Source organism: Lycium barbarum, chromosome 9 (assembly GCF_019175385.1).
Source record: "Lycium barbarum isolate Lr01 chromosome 9, ASM1917538v2, whole genome shotgun sequence".
Taxonomy (NCBI): domain Eukaryota; kingdom Viridiplantae; phylum Streptophyta; class Magnoliopsida; order Solanales; family Solanaceae; genus Lycium; species Lycium barbarum.
The window spans coordinates 51,525,254-51,547,769 of record NC_083345.1 but is presented as its reverse complement, the minus strand read 5'-3'; positions in this window follow the sequence as shown (position 1 = coordinate 51,547,769).

Sequence of the window (22,516 nt, the reverse complement as noted above, 5' to 3'; positions counted from 1 at the left end):
CTGACAAGGCCAACAAAATGATATACAAAATACAGGCCAACAAGTCCACACACATCTAACCACATACCCATGTCTACGAGCCTCTAAGAAGAGTATAACATATCACATGAGCGGGACAGGACCCCGCTATGCCCATAATTATATACACAAAAGAATCTATACCAAAAGCTGCGGCTCCGGATGAGATGGAGCTCCACAATGTAGTCCCTGAATAATGAAGCTATGGATCGAGTCTATCTCCCTGTGCACCTGCGGGCATGACGCAGCGTACACAAACAAAAGGACGTCAGTACGAAGAATGTACTGAGTATGTAAAGCATGATCAACATCGATATAGAAGCATAATGAATAACATGTGAAATTGCATAGGGGAGGAGACAATAATATCATCATCATGGCACTTGCTTACTTTCCATAGAGACATTCCATTTCTACTGCGTATCCGCATACATATACCCATATTCGTGCTTGGTTACCCTCATGATCATGTACATCTCATATTCATAACATATTCGTACTCTTAATGATGTCATATACATAGCATATACATACATATATATATATATATATAGGCATACATAGCGTACCCGACCATAGAGGTTCGGTGTTTCATACATACTTGGTCAACCAAGGCTCAAGGTTATATCTACCTGGCCCTACCAAGGTTCAGGGTTATCCGTACCATCTGCAGATGTGTGCGCGCATTACGTAATCGTATACATACATATACATATATTCTACCCGGCGTTATAAGCTCGGGGTTTCATTATAGCCCTTCATAGGCACACATAAGTATAATAGCCCATAGGCACCTTTAGCATCATTATTATTATCATTAACATTTCTATCATCATTATTATCGTTACGTCTATCTTATAGGCTTACTCGTCACATGAGGACCGTAGTACAATCGTAGTACATATCAAGGATTATGAGTTTACGAGCTCGGAAGATCAATCATTTGAAGACAACATACTCGTATAGAGGATTTAGAAATTTGGCCAAAGAACTATGCCTTATGAAAGAAGGGTTAGCCTTACATACCTTTTCGTTCGACTATATAGCACTTGCACGTTCTCTTCAATACTTGCGTTTATACCTTCATTAAGGTCATACTATCGTTAGAATCGACAACTAGCATAAATGGCTAAAGCTAGGAAAAATCGGACAACATTTCCTTTATTTATACATCATTCCTCCATATCATAATTCAACTCCCAAACGTCAACAATACATTTACAATATCATAACAATAGCCTTTAGTCATCTACATTATCCATATTCTCAATTCACTTCCCATTTCCATATTCGAGACCACAACACACGATTTCGTCCATTCATGTACAATGCCTATTTCATGATCTTAACGTCATTTATAACCCATTCAGGTCACAACACAACAACAATCATGATTCAATTCAAACTATTTCTCAAAACGTCACTATTCATCTTTCATGACCCATTTTGCTATACTCTTCTAAAATCAAAGCTTTTTAACTTCCAAAGACCTTAAACAACATATAAATACCATAAATCTTACCTTAGATGTTGTAGGAACAAGCCTTAGTCGAAATACTCCTCTTGAGCAAAAATCCTAGTTTCCCTCCATTTGGATTTCTTGACTTGAATGATCTTTAATGGGTTGGCTTACACTTGATTCACTTGATTTATGTTGTTGATGGCTTATAATCCTTGAAAACTTGTGTAATAAATGTAGAGAGATGTTTTAGAGAGAAGGGATGAAATGTGGAAATGATTTTATGAACTTGGTCCCTATTAAATAACCCATTCACTGATCTGTCGGGTCCATTATATGGTCCATTTTACGGTCCGTATAATCGTTATATGGTCCGTATAATTAACCGTAAAACGTGCCTTTCCTTCACCCTTCACTGTGACCATTTGACGGTTCATTATACGGGCCGTAAAAATCTATATGATCCGTATAATTGACCGTAAAATTGCACCAGTGAGCAACCTTCGCTGTGATGGTTTTACGGTCCATTATACGGTCCGTATAATGTGCCGTAAAGCTCACCAGTCCACTGAACGTGTTCTCGTCACTTCGTTGATCTCCAATCCTTATGGAACCTTCTTAACACTTGTTTAACACTTCATTAGCAATCTAAGGGACGTTATGTCACGACCCAACCCCGTAGGCCGCGACTCGTGTCCGAGCAGGACACCTTACGTACCCAGTAACCCTGAACCAACATATAAATTAGATACATAAATATATAAAGCCAAACGGAGTCACAAGCTATCGTACATAAGCAGATGTAGCGCACAGAAGCCAATAAGGCCATCACAAAATACGTATTTCCCAGAACATATACACAACCCACATATGTGTCTACAGACCTCTACGAACAGTAATAACAGAAACATAAGACGGGACAGGGCCCCGTCGTACCCCTGAATAGCGTACATATATACAATAACAGAATACTATACCAAAATATAGGCTCCGGATAAAAGAGCGCTCCAAAATAGCAGAACAAAGTCCTAAGCGGGCGGATCAGCAAACCTGTCGTCTGTACCTGCGCGGCATGAAAACGCAGCCCCCGAAGAAAGGGGGTCAGTACGGAATATGTACTGAGCTTGTAAAGCATGAAGTACAGTAGACGAAATCATAACCGGAACAGAAAATACAGAAAATGAGTGCAAAGTCCAGGATATCAAAATGTATACTTACAAAACGTAAATAATGCATGCAGAAACATATGCCAAATCCGGCCCTAATACGGGACTCGGTGAACAGAACGTGGCGCCACCCCGTCACTGGCGCCACAACACATCATACTTCAGAGTAGGGAATAGCTCCGTAACATATCATAACATATCAGATGGCCACATCATATCATATCATATCAGAACATAGGTGTACATGGCACATCATACTCCGGACCCATGTACATGTCATACCTGCCCCCTCACATCGAGGCACGGCGAACAATGCAGTGGAATACGCTTGATAACAAATCCTGGCCCAGGCTCAGTGAAGGAAGCATTGACGCATCCACGAGTGGAGTAGTGAGAAACTTTTGCATCATAAAATATTTACAAAGACTCGACAGAATAATCCGAATGACAGGTCATTTAAGAAAGAAATCAGACGATAGTCATAGCACGTACCTTTCGGATGTCGCGGGGGATTATATCGAATTAAATCTTTTGGCATTGTTTGAACATATCAAAATATAACATTTATAGAATCTCGATAGCATAACTCAGATGGCAAATCATATAAAAGAGATTGAACGGTAATCATAGCGTATGCCTTTCGGATGTCACGATGGTTTATATCAAAATAAGCTTTCTGAAATCGTTTTCATGTTTCAAAATGCATTATGGAAGTCAACGAAATAATTCAAACAAACGTCATATGGTAGTTAGGAGAGTAGCCAAGAGTTTCCTTTGAATTCTACTTCAGAACAAGTCAAACGGAACAAATCAGAAACATTCGGGCGTAGTGGGCCCACCTCGGGTCAAACGAGGTGGCGGACACAAAGTATGTGTAATAAACTTTATGGAGTCTCTTATGAGGGTTTTAAGGTAATCGGATTTTATTTACACAAGTTCTAGGTATTTAAACAACTTTCCTAACCATTTGCAACATAATTAGTTCAATTCCACTGAATGGAAAAGGGGCAAATTTAGACGCGGATTCCGAAGAGTAGAGTAGTCCCCGAGGTCCAACTTCAAACCTAAAACATCTAGGACATGCCAAGAGAAGGAAAGGGTGAGCTTTACATACCTTTTCCGCTTCTTACGCTCCTCTAATTTCAAGTCCCGAATGCCCCAAAATCTACAATTGGTCACAAATACCAAACATTGATTATAAGCCTTTAAGAATTCAATCTTAACTCAACACTTGTCTACAAAAATTTGGGCAGCATCTCCCCTGTTTATATGCCTAGCCCAGAATTACAATTCAGCAACCAACACATCAACAACAATACCAAATATATTAACATCATTTCCAACACCAACATATGCCGTAAAACAGCCCGCACATTATTTTCCAAATTTTCCAACCAACCAATTCGAGATATAATTATTTAATAATTTTATTTCCGTAAAGAAGTCGAAATTAACACTAACAACATCCTCCGCATTCTACAAGTTAAATACTTTTTTTTTTCATCCAAAATTTTCTTCAAACCCCATTCCACAATTCAACCATACCAACAAATGAATTTATCACGCTATTTTCTTCGTTCTAATCCGTTAAAACTCTAAATAAACTTGTTAACAACGAAAAGGAACCTTATTCATACCTTAAGTGCACAGCCACCACGTCCACCCTCTTCTCTTTAGTTGATTTTTATCTCAAATCGAAGGCAACGCGACGTAGAACACTTTTCTCTTCATGGGCTTCGGGATTCGGGGCTCCGATTTTGGTCAAAAATTCATTTTCTCTCTAGGCTCTCCTCTCTCTTTTTCTCTAGAGTTTTCTAGGTTCTCTTGGTCTGAAAATGAGGGAGAGAAACCGAAAATTTTAGTTAAAAAGCACGGGTAATGGGCCTGACCCGAATTGGATTCGGGTTGGGCCGGATTTACTGTTCAACTCGACCCTCCTGCCTTAAAACATTCCTATCTCCTTATTCCGATGTCACCTGTAGGCCCACGACCTACCGTTGGAAAGATAATTCAATTATCTACAACCTTTATTTCTGGGAGTTTTCCCAAATTCCAAACTTATAATGCCGTTTTTGCCCCTCCAAGTTAGGTCATCCGAAAACGTTTTCTTAAATCGTCCTTTTGGAGAGCTTACACTCATTTTTGGCTTATGAGTCCTTCTTAGGACTTGCTCAAATTCACATGTACTACCCATATATCTCTTCATATGTCTTTTATAAGGTCCCGATGTGTGGGCCCCACCTTAACTTACTGTAACGAGGGTTTTTCGTTAAATAACTTATGAACCAATTCACACCATATTGTCTCCAAATGTCGTATGTGTATATATTCTTAGACTTAGATCACCCAATCTTCATCCTTAATCCTTGTTTGACTTAACTCCTTTTCGAGCTCGTACTACGCCGTCTATGATTTTGTAGCGCGAAATTTTTCCGGGGTGTAACACGTTATAACTCTTTCCTAAAATGCCCTTAAGTCATCATTAACCCGATACTCGTATTTCACTAGTTCATTCACATGCGTACCAACGGAAGATTTTCCGAGGTGTAACAATACAACACCACAACAATACTACCGTTAGATACCAATTGGAATCAACTAGATACCGATTGGACAGATCTAGATAGTCAATTAGAATTAACCAGATACCAATTAGACATGTCTAGATGCCAAATTGACTGAGGTGGCATGATAAGAGAGAAAGAAGGGGAGTTTCCTAGAGGGCTTATTGTATCTCGTTAATGGGTACGAACGTCTACATATCATTCCATGAGACTCTACTAGACATTGCTCTTGTACTTGTGAGACCGGTAACCTAAAACTCTGATACCAACTTGTCACGACCAAAATCAGGGATCACGCGGGAAACTCCCCAAATCCCAACTTGGGGGCGAACCCTTTTACCAAAAACACTCATTTTATAAAAGAACGAATGAAACAGCACTAGCAATTTCTATTAGCCACTGAAATTAGAAATAATACAAGAAGTACTTTTATAATAACCAATTCCCAAAATCAGGTCTAAACTAGTACAAGAGCTTCTAAGATTTACAGCTGATTAATGATAATGCAATGGAGCACAACCTCTGTTTTGGAATAGAATTAACAAAAGTCTTCGAGATGGGCACCGGAGAATCCTTGGATGCTACTAATCCAGGAACTCAACCTGTAACAACTCTACATCTCGAATAGGGTATAGCAAGAATAGTATCAGTACAACACTCTTACCAGTAAGCATCATAGGTTGACAATGATTAGGAGAACACAATAACAATAGCAATCCACATATAAGTATGGTAGGCAGTAACTTAGTCCACCCACAAATTCAGTACGGGGGGAGGGGGAGGGGTATACCACAAGAGATACAAATCAGCAATCAAGCCTAAGTATGAACTTCTACTCCCCAAGCCAGTAATTATATAAAACAAGATTCGTAAATACTACCTCAAGCCATCATATAGGAGTAACCTTACTATGCCTAATTATGGTTCAAGTTTATGCCTACTATTTGTCATATGCCCACTCCCAGCAGGGGGCTCTTCCACCCCCCTAAAAAGATAAACAGGCAACTCACGCCGCAAAGGTGAATGACACAGAGACTCAGGATACCATATACAAATACCCTATTGAGCAAATACCATCACAGACACAGCCCTAAGAGTAGCAACTCAAGTACAGAAAGATCAAATATCCGAATCATAGCCTATGGTGAAGCACCTAAACACAAGTTTGCCAAGCTTCACCCAATTTTGCAGAATAACCACAAACACAAGTACAGCCAACAAATCCGATCAATAGATGTAAAATGAGAAGATGATAATGAATGCATATGCAATGCAATAATATGCAATGGCCAATGTAATATCCGTACACACATGCTCCAGGTGGAATATCTCTACCCCTCGACAGTTATGACCCATAGGGGACTCGTGAAATCCATGTACCACTCTCGCGATCCCAGAACAGACCTCAGGCATCGCACACTCTCTTAATCCCGGTATAGACCTCGGGCATCGACCTCTCATCTCTCTCATCGTCATCAGTACCAAGTCTCAGCTTATATCAGTTATCATGAAAGATCAGAATGAGTGTTGACATAATGTCAATGATCAATAATAACATATCAAATCAATCGTGCCACACATGGTCACATATCTCAATATCAATAATAAGTTAAGTTCTTTCCTCTATCCAAGATATAACCAATAAGTGAGGGATAGAAATTTCACAATCATAATAAAGTGACTAAGTATCAAGTCTAATATCACACACGTGGCAACAAGCCAACAGATCACAACAAGGCAACAAGCCCCCAATCAAACAACAGTACCAACCCAGGTAATCCATCTCAACTTCATACCCGAAGGCGTAGCATGCTTTCTTCGACAATCACTAACTCTACATATGCTTTGCTAATCTAAGTCTAACCATATGGTATGATATAATCATTAATAGAACTCAAATACTATGACACAGACTCAATCATGCTAAACGGTCACTAACATTCACAACCAACGAGATACCCAACAAGAATCATGAGGCGACAATCTATATATAATAGTAGCAACCTAGGACTATCCATCCCAACACCATGTCCAGAGATCTAGGCATGCTTTCACCATCAATCTCTACTGTACATATATGAAATCTTAATCAGAGTCTAACTCAAGTAAGCCATAACCTACCTCGAGGCTGAGTAGGTGCCGCGAACATCTACTTGATCTTCATCTTCCATTTTCAAAAAGGAAGCTGAGATGGAAAGGTCTTGGAATAGCAAGAAAATCGAGTAAGCAAGTGTCAAGCATTAAGGTATTCACACCAAGAATCTAGAGAATCTAAATACAACTCCGGGCCCACAAGGGTAAAATCAAAAAATTTCCTCATATTAGGTTTTCTAGGTTTTCATTGACTAATAATCTAGACCTTATGGTTATCTACACCAAAACAAATCATAAATAGCATTCTTCTTTAAAATCCCCAATTTTAAGAAAACCAAGACTTAACCCATTTGCAAAAATAGTTGAAGAAATAGAATTTGGGGTTGGTTAATTAGCCTAGAATAGGAATCTAAGAGTTCATTCGAAAATGCCATGTTTCTAAGTAAAGAGACCCATTTTACCTTCCTGGGGTTTCGCAAGTTAGGAAATAACTATTTTTATTAATCCCTATAATCAAAACTTAGTAAATAAAGGAAGAGATTTAAGAGAGATGGAATAAATAAGGCCTAGATGTTACCTTTACCTAGGTTTCATGAGATTTGCTCTGAAAATGCCCCAAATTGCAGCTTGGACTGAGAGTTGGGTGAAAAATGTGGTCAAAACCCGAAATGAACTTTAAATACTAGGTCTGCCCAGCATCATTCATTGTGGCGATCATGCGACAGCTGTAGTGAACAACCGCTATTGCAAAGTAAAGATCGCGAGGCGGTCGTGAGGAGGTACATCTCTTTCGTCATGGCGGAAATAAGATATGCTGGGGCGGAAACCTTAGGTCGCAAACAGCCCGCTATAGCGAGCAACGATTCGCTGGGCTAACCCGCTGCAGTGGTCCACCCCTCGCTGTGGCGAAGTGCTGGACCAGTGGCCCTAACTCAATTATTAATTTACTTTGATCTCGATTATGGGCCAACTTATCTGAAAATCCCTTGCATACATCTAACGAGTACAACTGATCAAGAAAGATTAGGACTCGAGTAGAGGAAAGTCGGTAACATCAAAACGGGTCGTTACAATTCACGCTCATGATCATTGTTTAATTCGACATTCATGCATACATTTCATCCTCCATTTCTCATTGTGATGTGGGGTGGTTCCATTGGAGAAATTGATGGGCAAAAATTATGGAAACATATGATAAGGAAGTGAAGGATGAAAGTAACCTCCGGACTGTGTGCGGAGTCACTATGGATAGATTTGATATAGTAGCCATCTCTGGGCTATGTACAAAATGGCTAGTGAAGTGGAAGCCACCTCTGGCTGTGTGCGGAGTGGCTGGTGTTGTGAAAGTCATATCTGGGCTGTGTGTGGTTTCACAAGTACATGGACTTCACGTGTCACGACCCGACTAGGGGCCATGACGGGTACTCGAGGCTAACCACCGAGCACCACTCATTCTATTACTCATCATACTCATTATACGTTTCTTCATTATTCTTGTGCTCATAATCATAGGAAAACCATTTTCATTTGAACCATGCTTACCTTAATATACATAAGCCCTTCGGCTATCAAAATAATATATACATACATATATATATATATATATATATATATATATATATATATATATATATATATATATATATATATATATATAACAACTATACTTTATCGGGGTGACATAAGGTCGTGAACCCCCGATTCCGTTATGGAGCATTCATAAGCATTCTGCCTCACCTTGAAGGAATTAGCATATAAGGTGAGTGTATACAATGAACAACATCAATGGATCGTAGTTAACACCATTAGCTTTGTAGAAACATCATATTCGTGAACTCTAGAATCTTTGGACTTAAGCTCATCATCATCATGTTCATAATATCTCTTATTTTTAACTCATTTGGCTACTCATGAACATAGACTCTTAGTTTTCCGGAATGTAGGAAATTCATGGAGAAGGAGGGGAAATCATGTCATAAAATTCATGCCTTGGAAAGAAGGGACTAGCCTCACATACCTTTTCGTTTAGCTACTCTATCGCTTGAACGTTCCTCTCCAATATTCACGTTTCTACCTTCAAGAGAGTTCATACTCATATTAGATAATCAATAACATAAGCGTGTTTGAACTAAAGCTAGAGAAAATTGAGCAGAATCGCCTTTGTTTCTACTACTTTCTCCACAGCATATATCAACTCCCAAACGTCAATAATAACATTCATAATATCATCATCAATAACTTTTGTCAATTCATCATTATCCAATCCCCACACTTTCCTCTCAAGGTCATCCATAATCATGATCATAATATAACATTACATTCATTCTCATCTAATGTTTCTATCATGCTCTTAACATCATTCATAACGTAATTACAATCACAACATATCAATATTCATGATTCACTCCAAACTACTAATAAAAAATGACACTATTCCCACATTCATGACCCATTTCCTATATCCTCCTACAATCCAAGTGTTTCAAATTTTCAATACCTTAAACAACATGGAAATACCATAAAACGTACCTTAGATAGTGTAGGAATAAGTCGTGAGTGGAAATATTTCTCTTGCACCGAAACCCTAGTTCACTTCCATTGGAATTCCTTGGCTTAGATGAACTTTAATGTGTTTCTTACACTTAAGTTTGTTGATTTGAAGAAGTTGATCACCAATCTCTCTTGGGTTCTTGTATATGAAGAGTATGGAAGGTTCTAGAGAGGTCTTAAGTCGTGGAGAAGAAATGAGAATGAAATAAAAAAACTTGGGGTGCTCTTTTTATAAAATAAAAATCTGTCCCGACATTATTATACGGACACTTATACGGTCTGTATAAATTTATACACTCCGTATAAGTGACCGTAAAATCATCCCCAGCAACAACTCATTCTGTGACCATTATACGGCACATTATAGGTCCGTATAAGTGACCGTATAATCCCATCAGTGAGGGACCTTCACTGTGATGATTCTGTGGACCATTATACGGACCATATAATATTATACGGAGCGTATAATTTGTCGAATAATATGTCTCTTCTCCGATTTTGTTCTCGTCACTTCGCTTGATCTCAAATCCCTATGGAACCTTTTTGATACTTGTTTAACACCTCGTTAACAATCTAAGGGTCATGATAACTCTTCTCCAAAATATCATTAAGCCATCATTAATTCGATACTGGTAAATTCTGCCCGACACACAACATATACCTTGCTTTCCTTAACAACTTTCGTCTCCTACCTCAAATGTCTTTGAAATCTCATTTAGAATCATCAAATGTTATTTCTTGCTTATTAGAACATCGTATACATCGTTCCCTTTGTTAATCTATTTACTGTACGTTAACGGAAAATTTTCGGGGTGTAACATCACGGGTCCCCTATGGGTCATGACGATCGGGACGTGGAGGCTTTCTATCCGTAGTATATGTGTATGGTATGAGACAGTTGACCAGTGCATTACATTGTATCGCACTTGCATTCATATTACCTCCGCTCATAACACTGATCTAGTTATTGCATTTATTGCATTGCGTGGTTCATTTCTGCATTGAGTCCTTGATTGATGATTCCTTGGAGATGTTGTGTGCTTGTTAACTACTTACCTAGACACTTGATGGATTCAAGAACTAGAGATTTCTGTCTAGGCTATGAATGTAGACTACTGAGATCTATTGTAGTTCATATTGCTGCGAGTCTTACGTGAACGTGCTTAGTGATTGTACTTGACTGCTTACATGCCTATCTTTCATTTTCTTTCTTCATGTATGTTAACTGATTGTTGTCGGCCTATGATACCTACCAGTACTCTTTGTTTGTACTGATGCTACCTTACTGCATTCTTTTTTGAGTGCAGAGTTTGTTACAAATTCCACGTCAGGCCCTAGTGAGTTAGTTTCCCGAGGTAGTCAGTTGGAGTTTCCAGGGTGAGCCATGTTCTAATCTACCACCCGAAAAACTCTTCTATCATGGTACTTGTCCCTTGGCTTCAAGACAGTATTGTTCAGACCTGATATATCTTATTATTTAGACTTATACTCATACTTAGTAGCTTTTGTACTATGACTTGACCAGATTCCTGGGGTAGTTATTGTATTTCCCCACTTATATACTTCTTATGATATGGAGACTTCTTAGATACTTTTGTTTCTTTTGGTATGCTTAATTTGATAGATTGTATAAGGGAAAGGTTCGCCTACTAGTTGGGATTTGGGTAGGTGCCCGCGTGATCCGTGATTTGAGTCATGACAAGTTGGTATTAGAGCCATAGGTTACTCGGTCTTTCAAATGTAAGAGCATGTCTAGTAGAGTCGTACAGATCCACATGATGATCTCCGTACCTATCTGCGAGAGGCTATGGGACATTTAGGAAACTTCCAATTCTTTCATTCCTTTCATGCTACTTCATTCAAATTGTTATCTAATCGACTCAAATCGGTGTATGAATTTCTTTGTCTTATTCTCTCACAAATGGTGGGAACTTATCCTTAAATTCTTGTACGATCGATTTTGTTATGATGTGGCATGGTATGGTACGAGATGTGTCATCCTGATTCAGACGAGTGACTAGGTTTAGTTTCCAGCTATGGCTTGAGGATTCAGTTGTGGGGGTTTTCTTAAGAAATGGGAGAGATAGTACATAGGACCACGTGGTCTTTGTGTTTTCAGCTTTAGGTTGCTCAAAAGTCGCAAAAGTTCTTTTATGGCTTAAAAAGAATGAATTGTTCGAGGTATGATTAGTTTGGAAAAAGTTTCAACATCGTCAAGGTATTACGATGGTTTTCGTGGCACGGGTGTACCAATGATAGGTTAACGATTCAGCAATGGAAGTGTATTAGATGTCGATATGCGGGGACGAGTGTAAGTTTGGTAAGGATCATCAGATATTGAAAAAGGATAGTGACCGTGTGTAATAAAGAAGAGAAGTTGAGAATTAGGACGGGAAAGACGACTTTTGTGGAAAGCGCGTAGCGAAGTAAGATTTCTTAGGGTGTATTACTTATGGTACTTCTTGTGTTATGGGACGGAGGTGTAAGGAAAAGAGTTTTGGACAGATCAATCTTTCCTATAGGATGAAAACAACTGGTATCTAACGTACTCATCAAGATAAGGTTGCAAGATGCACGAGAGTGGATTTCGTTTTCGGTTGTGAAAAGTTAAGTTGGGTTTCAGCATGACAGAATAGTTGTGGTGAAGTAACAACTAGTGGTTTGTGGGTTCTTTCGAGAAAATATTTGTCGGGTCTAGATCGGAAAGCAAGGCTACTTGTGACGAGTAGAGACTTAAGGTACTGGGCAGTTGTGTTCCTGGTCCTTCAGTATAGTGTGTGTTCATGGGGTCGTCGTTTTTAGAGGAGTGGTAAGGAGATCGTTGAATCAAGAGCTAGTTGATTTGAGAGTTATGTTGCGGTCATACACGGTGGAATAGACATAAGGGTTCAGTGATAAGTTGGCACGTTTGGTTATGTCGTAAGGCTAATAGGGGACAATGGTTGACTAATAGAAATAACTCAAGTGTTGAGCCAGTATAAGTTTGGTAGTCAGAGGGTTATTGGGTGTTGCATCTAAATTTGGACTAGGGTTGAGGGCCTTGTATCTGTTGCCTAACATTCAGTTAGATCCTGCTAATACTGGTGTCATTACTCAGCTGAGTTGATCGAATAAAGGGGATTATCGCGCGAATGGTTAGAGGTGTTCTGGTTCGACGAGTAATGAAAGAGGTGATTCTTCGCGGGCGAGTAGCGTTTAAAGACATTTGAAGTGGTAGATCAATGATGAGGTTTGAATTAATTCAAGTTATGGAGAACATTTCAAAAATTAAGTTAAGGGAATTTGAGCAAGGGCATCTTAGTGGACAGACATGATAGATTATGCATGAGGAAAAGATTAGATTAGATTATGATAGATTATGCATGAGGAAAATATTAGAATTGGTCTCCACAGATGTGTGATAGGGCTGTGATTGGTTTCAGAAGGTTTGGGGTCAGTTCGGGTAACTATTGGTGATATTCAGGGGTTGTGCATCCATTATGGGTCAGAATTGTTCGACTAAAGCCTGGTGTACTATGTGTATATTTCCAGGAGGACTTATGGGTTTCCTGGTAATCACCTTCAAGGATCAAATAACTTTCAGTTCAGAATTGAGGTATGACAGGTTTAGAGTGATCAGATTATTTTCTACGAGTTTGGACTCGGCAAGGTAATCAGTGGATGTGTTCCAGTATGGTAATTCAAATATTTAAGAAGGCTTGGGCGACGGGTTTTCTCTAAAGTAGTTTCAACACCAGGTTACCGAATTAACAGACTTGGAATGAGCAAGATCGGCTTGAGAAAGATCAGTTTTAATAGCATTGCGTAGAAATCTCAAATGGAGCATAGATTCTTTTATGGCAAGAGTAAGTCATGGTTTCAGGCTTGTGGTGTGTGTTTATGTGTTTCTAAGAAATCGTAATGCGAAGAACGTCTTTAGAAGGTGTGAGAGAAGGGTTAGCGGAATCAGAACATTTTACCAGTTTAGGATGGGCTACGGTTATATCTATATCTAGATGATTGTGTTGTTTTGGAAATTTTTTGTAGGACCTATCAATCGTGTTCAGAGGTATGGGTTTATTGAATCAGAAAATTCCAGCGAAAATAGTTCTTATATTCAAGGATCAGTTGTGAAAGAAATTTTGAGTATGGAAGATCGGATCTTTGAGCTAAATCAAAGGAAGTTTTGACTGATAAGGTGAACGGGCAGTGATTTTGGCGTACTTCTGGCCGTAGAGGCTTCCGTGTAGTTATAATAAGATTCCTTGGTTACTGTCAGCTTTTATACTCTCTTTCCTCATTTGAGGACGAGCGATCATTTAATTGGTATCTGATGTAACGACCCATTTGGTTGTTATAGTGCTTTTGACCTATTTACCCTTATTGACTCTTCTCGGAGCCCTGTTTGTATGATTTTGACCCACGAGGATGGGCGAAACAATTCCCGAGGTAATTAGGCGAGTTTTATGGTGGCTTATGAGAATTAGAACCTTAAAGTGAAAAACCTTTGACAGATAGTTCACTTTTGGGTAAACGGGCCTTTTTCTGAAATCCGTCAATTTCGTGAGGTCTGGAGGGTGGACTATAACTTGGTGGGGTATTCAATTTGGCTCCCGAGGCACTCGGGAGCGTTTTGGGCTATTGGTTGGAAAGTTGATTTTTGGCCGTTGGGGGTTGAAAAGGTCCAATAGACCTCAGATGGAAATTTCGAGACAATGAGTGAATTCGTAGTGTGTTTGTATATATGTATGCATATATGTTTTGTACTTGGGATGTCTCGGGTTATGTCGGGATTTGGGGTGAACTTGGTGAAAAACCAGAAATTGCTGGTTTTTGATGTCTTGCCCCAGCTAGACTGGGTGCGCCCCGACAGACCCGCCTTAGCGAGGGTTGGTTAGCAGGCGTGGAAGTTTTACTTTTCTATTAGAATCTACCCCAGTGGATAATCCTCCGCTGAGGTAAGACCGCGGCAGTGGAACCGCTTCCGCTGGAGCGGATAACGCTGATTCAGATTCATTAAATGCCTATTTCGAACCTTTCATTTCCCATTCACAAAATTTAGTCTCCAAGTGACTCAAGGGCGATTTGAAATGTCTTCTAAGTGGATTCATCTTGGGGATAAGTCTCTCCTACCTTGTTCGTAATTACTTACCTTCCGAAGCTTGAAATCTATGGTGAAATCTAGAAAGATAATTGAAGAAGATGAGTTTCTAGCTTAATTTTATTATTTGATTATTAGGCTATGAATGTGAGATTAATTGTAGGATTTGGCTAATCTAAGCATGGAATTTCATTAATTTGTAGTAATAAGCTTGAATTTCCTATTGGATGAATGATTTGATTATGGGAAAACAAGGGTTTATGCCTAATTGAGTGTTTTGTTTTCAATGATGAAATTGATTAATAATTGAGCTAAATTAGCAATTGAAGAGTAGTATTGAACTTCTAGATCATTGGGTTACTAATTTTATCTTTGAAATACACGTTTTACCTTTGTGGGTCCGATTTCCCTCTTTTCTTTAGTTGATTTTGATTCGAACGAACGTAGAGCAATATGGGTATCGTTGTTCCCCGTTTCTAATGTTTCTAACTTAGATTTCAGTAATTGATATACTCTGATATTCAAAGGCTCTTTGGAAGGGCAAGGTTGATATTTGACTGTTCGGTTAAACTTCAGTTAGTAAAGCATATGAAGAAGTTAGTTATTGATGGAGAAAGCATGTTAAACCTTCGGGCATGAAGTTGAGATGGATATTCTTAGGTTGGTATTCCTGATCACTTTGTGAGCTTGTCACCTCATTTATTGTGATTTGTCTTATTGCCATGTGTGTGGTGTTGGGCTTGTTACTTATTTGCTATATTGCTGCTGCGATACGTTCGTCTCTCACTTATCTTTTCATTTATCATTGATAAAGGAAGAATTGAATTCGGTATTGTTATTGTGATGTGTGCTCATGTAGAGGCATGAATTAGGTTGTATTATAATTTATACTTAAGATTGATATCATGCATATCATTCATAAACATTCTACATGATACATTGTTATGAACTGTAATTTGATATTAATAATGACAAGAGAGAAAGTGAAACATCCGAGGCTTCTTATTGTGGTGTTTGCTACATGCATATTTCATATGGCATGCCTTACATATGTTATTTGATCTTATCTATGTTGTCTGAAGGGAAATTATTCCAGACGTGGCATTGCACAGATTTGGGAATAATTTTGTATTGGTTATGGTATACGGATGTTGTTATGTTTATTCACCCTCATGCATACGTTTCATCTTGCATTTCTCATAGTGATGTGTTCCAATGGAGAAATTGATGGGAAAAAATTATGGAAACGTATGATAAGGAAGTGAAGGATGAAAGTCACCTCTGGGTTGTGTGCGAAGTGACTATGGACATATTTGAAATAGTAGCCATCTCTAAGCTGTGTATAGAATGGCTAGTGATGTGGAAGCCACCTCAAGGATGTGTGCGGAGTGGCTGGTATTGTGAAAGTCATCTCTGGGTTGTGTGGGGATCATGACTATCGAGAGGTGGATATTTTCCGTCCATAGCATGTGTGTACGGTATGAGACAATTGACCTTCATTGCATTGCATTGCACTTGCATTCTTATTACCTCCACTCATATCGCTGATTCTGGTTGTTGCATTTATTGCATAGCATGGTTCGTTTCCGCATTGATTCCCTGATTGATGATTCCTTGGAGATGTTGTGTGCTTGTTAATTACTTACCTAGACACTTGATGGAATTAAGGACTAGAGGTTTCCGCTTAGGCTATGACTGTAGACTACTGAGATCTATTGTGGTTCATGTTACTGCGAGTCTTACGTGAATGTGCTTAGTGATTGTACTTGACTGCTCGCATGCCTATCTTTCAGTTTCTTTCTTTACATGTGAACTAATTGTTGTCGGCCTATGATGCCTACCAGTACTTCTAGTTTGTAATGATGCTACCTTGCTACATTCTTTTATGAGTGTAGAGTTTGTTACAGATCCACGTCAGGCCCTCGTGAGTGAGTTTCCTGAGGCAGTCAGTTGCAGTTTCCAGGGTGAGCCATGTTCCTATCCGCTACCCGAAAAACTCTTCTATCATGATATTTGTCCCTTGTATTCGAGACAATATTGTTCAGACTTGATGTATCTTACTATTGAGATTTATACTCATACTTAGTAGCTCTTGTATGTGACTTGACCAGATTCCTAGGGTAGTTGTTGTATATCCGCACTTATATTATTTTATGATATCGAGACTGCTTAGATACTTCTGTTTCTTTTGGTATGCTTAATTTGATGGATTGGATAAGGGAAGGGTTCGCCTACTAGTTGGGATTTGGGTAGGTGCCAGCGCGATCTGTGATTTAAGTCATGACAAGTTGGTATTAGAGCCATAGGTTACTCGGTCTTTCAAGTACAACAGCATGTCTAGTAGAGTCTTGCGGAGTGGTACGATAAGCTCCGTACCTATCTGCGAGAGGCTCGGAACATTTAGGAAGATTCCAATTCTGTCATTTCTTTCGTGCTACTTCATTCAAATTGGTATCTAGTCTAACCAAATTGGTATCTGAATTTCTTTGTCTTATTCTCTCATGAATCGTTGGAACTCATCCTTAACTTCTCATGCGAGCGGTTTTATTATGATGCGGCATGGTATGGTACGAGATGTGTCATCCTGATACGGACGCTTGACCAGGTTCAATTTCCAGCTATGGCTTGAGGATTCAGTTGTGTGGGACTATGGTTAAGACTCGTTTATTATAGGGGTTTTCTTGAGAAATGGGAGAGATAGTACAGAGGATCGCGTGTTCTCCATGTTTTCAGTGTTTTTTGCTCGGATGAATTGTTCGAGGTATGATTGGTTTGGGCAAAGTTTCAACATCGTCAAGGTATTAGGATGGTTTGTGTGGCACGGGTGTACAATCCTTCTTAAAGTCTCTCCACTGGGAAATACCGACCAACTCTGGTTATTCTAGCAAATCGATTATTGTAGATGCAATACCCCAAACCACCATTGAAGTGGTCCCCCATCCGTGGGCGATCCTTATTTATCATACACACAATCCTACTACCGTTCTCATATAGCTTCACCGAATTACCCTCGCCAAAAATCCTTTAACTAAAGAATCCTTCTTCCATCTTGGTTTATGAGTTTACTGAATGAACTTCGATACCCAAATGTTTTATAGTGAACTTACCTCTCCTGGTTTCAACCGGTATTGCTGATCCTTAAATTAATTTTTGAAATGTTCTTCACAACTTGAATCAGTTTCAAACCATCATTGTTCTACTACTAAGCCTTATTGTCTGACACCTCACTCGAGGGTCTGTAAGCGATGCTTGCCCACAAAGTATCACTTCTTGCCTTGTTTCGCCGAACCAGAACACCTCTAACAAACATGTGATTATCCCTCTCATTCGGTCAACTACAGAGAGTTACATCACAAGTAATTGCAGAAACTTACCGAGTTTTAAACAACAGATACAATGTCCACATCCTTTGTCTAAAATTATATGCAAAACCTGGTAAATCCTTGAGTACTGAAACTTCACACTTGTCCATCGCCAGAGGCATTTCTCTTAATCAATCACTAATCTCGAAATACCAAGTGAACCTGCGAACTCGCCCTTCATTAAAGGATCACAGCCACCTATTACCTTAAGATTCACTCGTTACAAGTAGTTTCCCCACTTGACCCAAAGCCGATAGCCATTTCCTCAAGAAACCACCAAACCACTAGTTCTTACTCCATCACCACAATTCTATCATGCCAAAGCTCAACTTACCTTTCCATAGTCTAATCAACAACCACCTTCGTACATCTTGTAACCATATCCTGACGAGCACGTCAGATACCAATTGTTCTCTTCATATAACAAAGATTGATCCATTCAAATTCTCTTCCTTACGTCCCCATCCCATAGGACAATAAGACTTTTTACAATCATTCCCTAAGAAGCTTTACTTCTTCACAAATCACCACAAAGGGTCATCTTTCATGTCCACATCCTCAACTTCTCTTCCAAGTCTTAACACAGTCACTATCCTTTTGTAAAATCAAAAGATCCTCCCCAAGCCTACACTTGTACTTAGATATCAGCATCAGTACTCCCCTCATGCTGAATTATTGACTTGCCATTGATGCACTCATGCCACACACTATCATAATATACTGGGACGATGCTGATGCTTTCCCACTCTAATCATACCTCTAGCAAATCATCCTTGCTAACTCATAATTATTGTTCCTCGACTTCCAAGCAACTAACCGTCGAAGACATGGAGATCATGTAGTCCTCTATATTATCACTCCACTTTCCTATACCGAACTAAAGAGTCTCAATTATAGCTAAAAACTGAAATTGGTCACACGTCTAATGACACATTTTGTACCATACCACGCCACGTCACATTAAGCCACTCACTTACGAATTCATTCCTACCATCAGTGAGAGAATTGAACAACAAAGTTCAGATACCAGTTTGATCAAACTCGCATGATAAGAATGAAACAATGGAAGTTTCTTAAATGTCCTATAGCCTCTCGAGGATGGATACGGACATCTACGTACAAATTCGCAGGACTCTACTAGACATTGCTCTTGTACTCGTGAGACCGGTGAACCTAGAGCTTTGATACAAATTTTATCACGACCCAAAATTCCAATTTTGTGTCGTGAGGGCACCTACCCTAAACCCGTAAGCGAACCCCAAGTCAAACCAAGCCAAATAATAAAGTAAATGTGAAAGAATTAAAGCAAACACTCAATGTACTGAAATGTTCTTAATAACATAACTATAAACGCGTCTAAGTCAAACACATTCCCAAGACCTGGAAATCACAAGTACAAGAGTGACTAATCCAGTATACAAGTCTTAAATTACTACATACGACTGCCCGAATAGGAAAAAGAAAGATAATAAAAGTAGGAAAGAATTCCGATTCTCTGGGACATTAGCTCACCCAAGACCTCAAACACACCTCAACGATCAATTACATCTCATCCTCTACTTGAGCCCGAATCTAAACTAGCATACAAAAGGTGCAGCAAGTGTAGAATGAGTACGGGAAGCACGTGTACTCAGAAACATCGTTGACCAAAACTAGACTATAGTGGTGGCGAGGGTTGGTACTTTTGATACTCTTTTTCTTACTTAGTTAGTTACAATTATACAGTTTATATGCATTTAAATAAATTTAGTAAAGATTTTGCAATTAAACCAAGTCATAAAGTTCATTATTTTCACGTATAGGCGTAAAGTTGCTACTTTTACATCACTTAGGACAAATATAGCTATAAAGATCCAATCTTTATCCCATTTTGGAGAAGAACAACCATAAAGATTCCACCTTTTGTTATTTAGAGCAATTATAGAGATAGAGATACAATCTTTCCTCAATTAAGGCTCATATACTCATAAAGATTCAACCTTTCATCGATTAAGACAAGTTCAGTCATAAAGACTCTACCTTTACATTATTTAGGGCAATATATTAATAAAGATTCGATCTTTCATCCTTTTAGGATAAATACTATCATAAAAATTCAACCTTTCCATCTTTTAAGTCAAGGAAAGCCATAAAGATTCTATCTTTATCTCATCTCAAGCCAGTAAAACCATAAAGATTCCATCTCTATATTATGTAATGCATATATGGCATGAAATCACATAAGAAGATAAGAGAATGATGGATGAATGAATGCAATGCACTGGCCCATAATAAACCTGGTATACATATGCTAAGGGCTTTGCCATATAGTCATGACCTACAGAGGATTTGCGAGGTCCATATACCCTGTTGCAGCGTGAAACCCGATCTATAGATTATATATATGTTGCAGCGTGCAACCCGATCCCATGTTGCAGCGTGCAACCCGATCCCATATATCATCATGAGGTGTAAACCTCAATATTACCTCTTTCACCATTTATCCATCAGTATGTATGAATGAGTGCATGTATGCAACAGTGTCAAGTACCATATGTCCTATATGTAGAAATGGATAAGCATAAGTATATTTCAACTCAAGCACCAACATGGATAATTCTTTCAAAGTCATGGAGTGATGAGGCAAAAGACATCAAATACTTGAAATTATTTATTAACATGGCTCTCATGGCCCACATAAACAGCAACCATATTGTCACGAAACAATTCATGAATCATGATGGCACCTACGCTGTCCCCCTAGGTAGGTGAACCTTTCCCAAAGTTATTTAAGTCCTATATAAATTATGCGGAAGTAAACAATGATTTAGCTAACAAATTCAAATTATATGAATAACAAGTGCGGAAGTAATAATAACCCCAAAATCTAGTCTGAACTAGTACAAGAGCCACTAATTCGAAACGTAAGTCAAAGGAATACTAAGTCTTGAAATACATAATAGAATCAATCTGTGGAATCAAATAGACAGATAAGCAGGGGAAGGGATTTTGGGCTACGAATATGGTAATGCTCACCCTAGAATCTCCTAACAAAAGGCCTCGGGGTCACCCACGAAGTTGAGACGTGGATCCTGTAACGAACTCCACACTCAGAAAACAATGCAGCAAGTTAGCATCAGTACAAACAACAAGTACTTGTAAGCATCATAGGTCGACTAAGATTAGTTTACACATATAAGGCACAAAATCAACACGATAAACAGATAGGCACATAATAACCACTCAAGTCATATAATATCACATAACCGAATCATTACCTAAGGTGAAGCACCTAAACACATGTCTGCCAGTTCCCAATATTGACTCATAGTATCCACATTCACTTCCCAATATTTACTCATAGTAACCACATTCACTAATGCGACCAACAAATCCCGTCACTCGATGTAAAATATGATGATGATATATGTAATGCAATGAAATGGACGTCATGCAATGCAATGACCAGTATCTCAACCTGTACAAACATGCTCCGGATGGAATATCGATGTCTCAGCAGTCCTGACCCACAGGGGACCCATGGCGTCCATGTACCAGTCACTCCGCACAAATCCCAGAGATGGCTTTCACAAAATTATCCACTATACGAAGCCTAGAGATGACTTTCAAGAAACTATTCGCTCCGCACAAAGCCCAGAGGTGACTTTCATCTTTCACTTTCTTTTCAAACGTTTCCATAACCTTTTTCCACCAATTGTTCCACGATTCTTACATCGAACTGTTTTCCGCCACATTTACATCATGCATGAATGTATGAATGCAAGAATGAGAAATTAAATGCAATCAATACCAATGAGTATGCAATGGAGATCATAAAGCACCATAAGCAAATTAAATTCTAACGTAATCAATGCCAATGAATATGCTATGGAGACCACAAAGTACCATAAGCCACATCAAGACTTGCATAATTCACAACAACCATGGAAATGGAATCAACATCGAGTTGCAATCATCATAATGAATCTACCACATCACCTCACTCCAACCATATAAACAAGTCCACCATATATCACAATGCGAAAAATAATGGCCAAGAGTCCCAATAATCAAAAGACATCCCAACATCATGTCCGAAGACCTAATCATGCTTTCTTCCATCAGTTTTACGCATATATATGTTTCACTAATCAAAGTCTAAGAATAGAAAGTTGTAACCTACATCAATGCCTAGCTGGTGTCGCGAACAATCAAACGTGAGACTCGCCCTTCCGAGAAGCTTC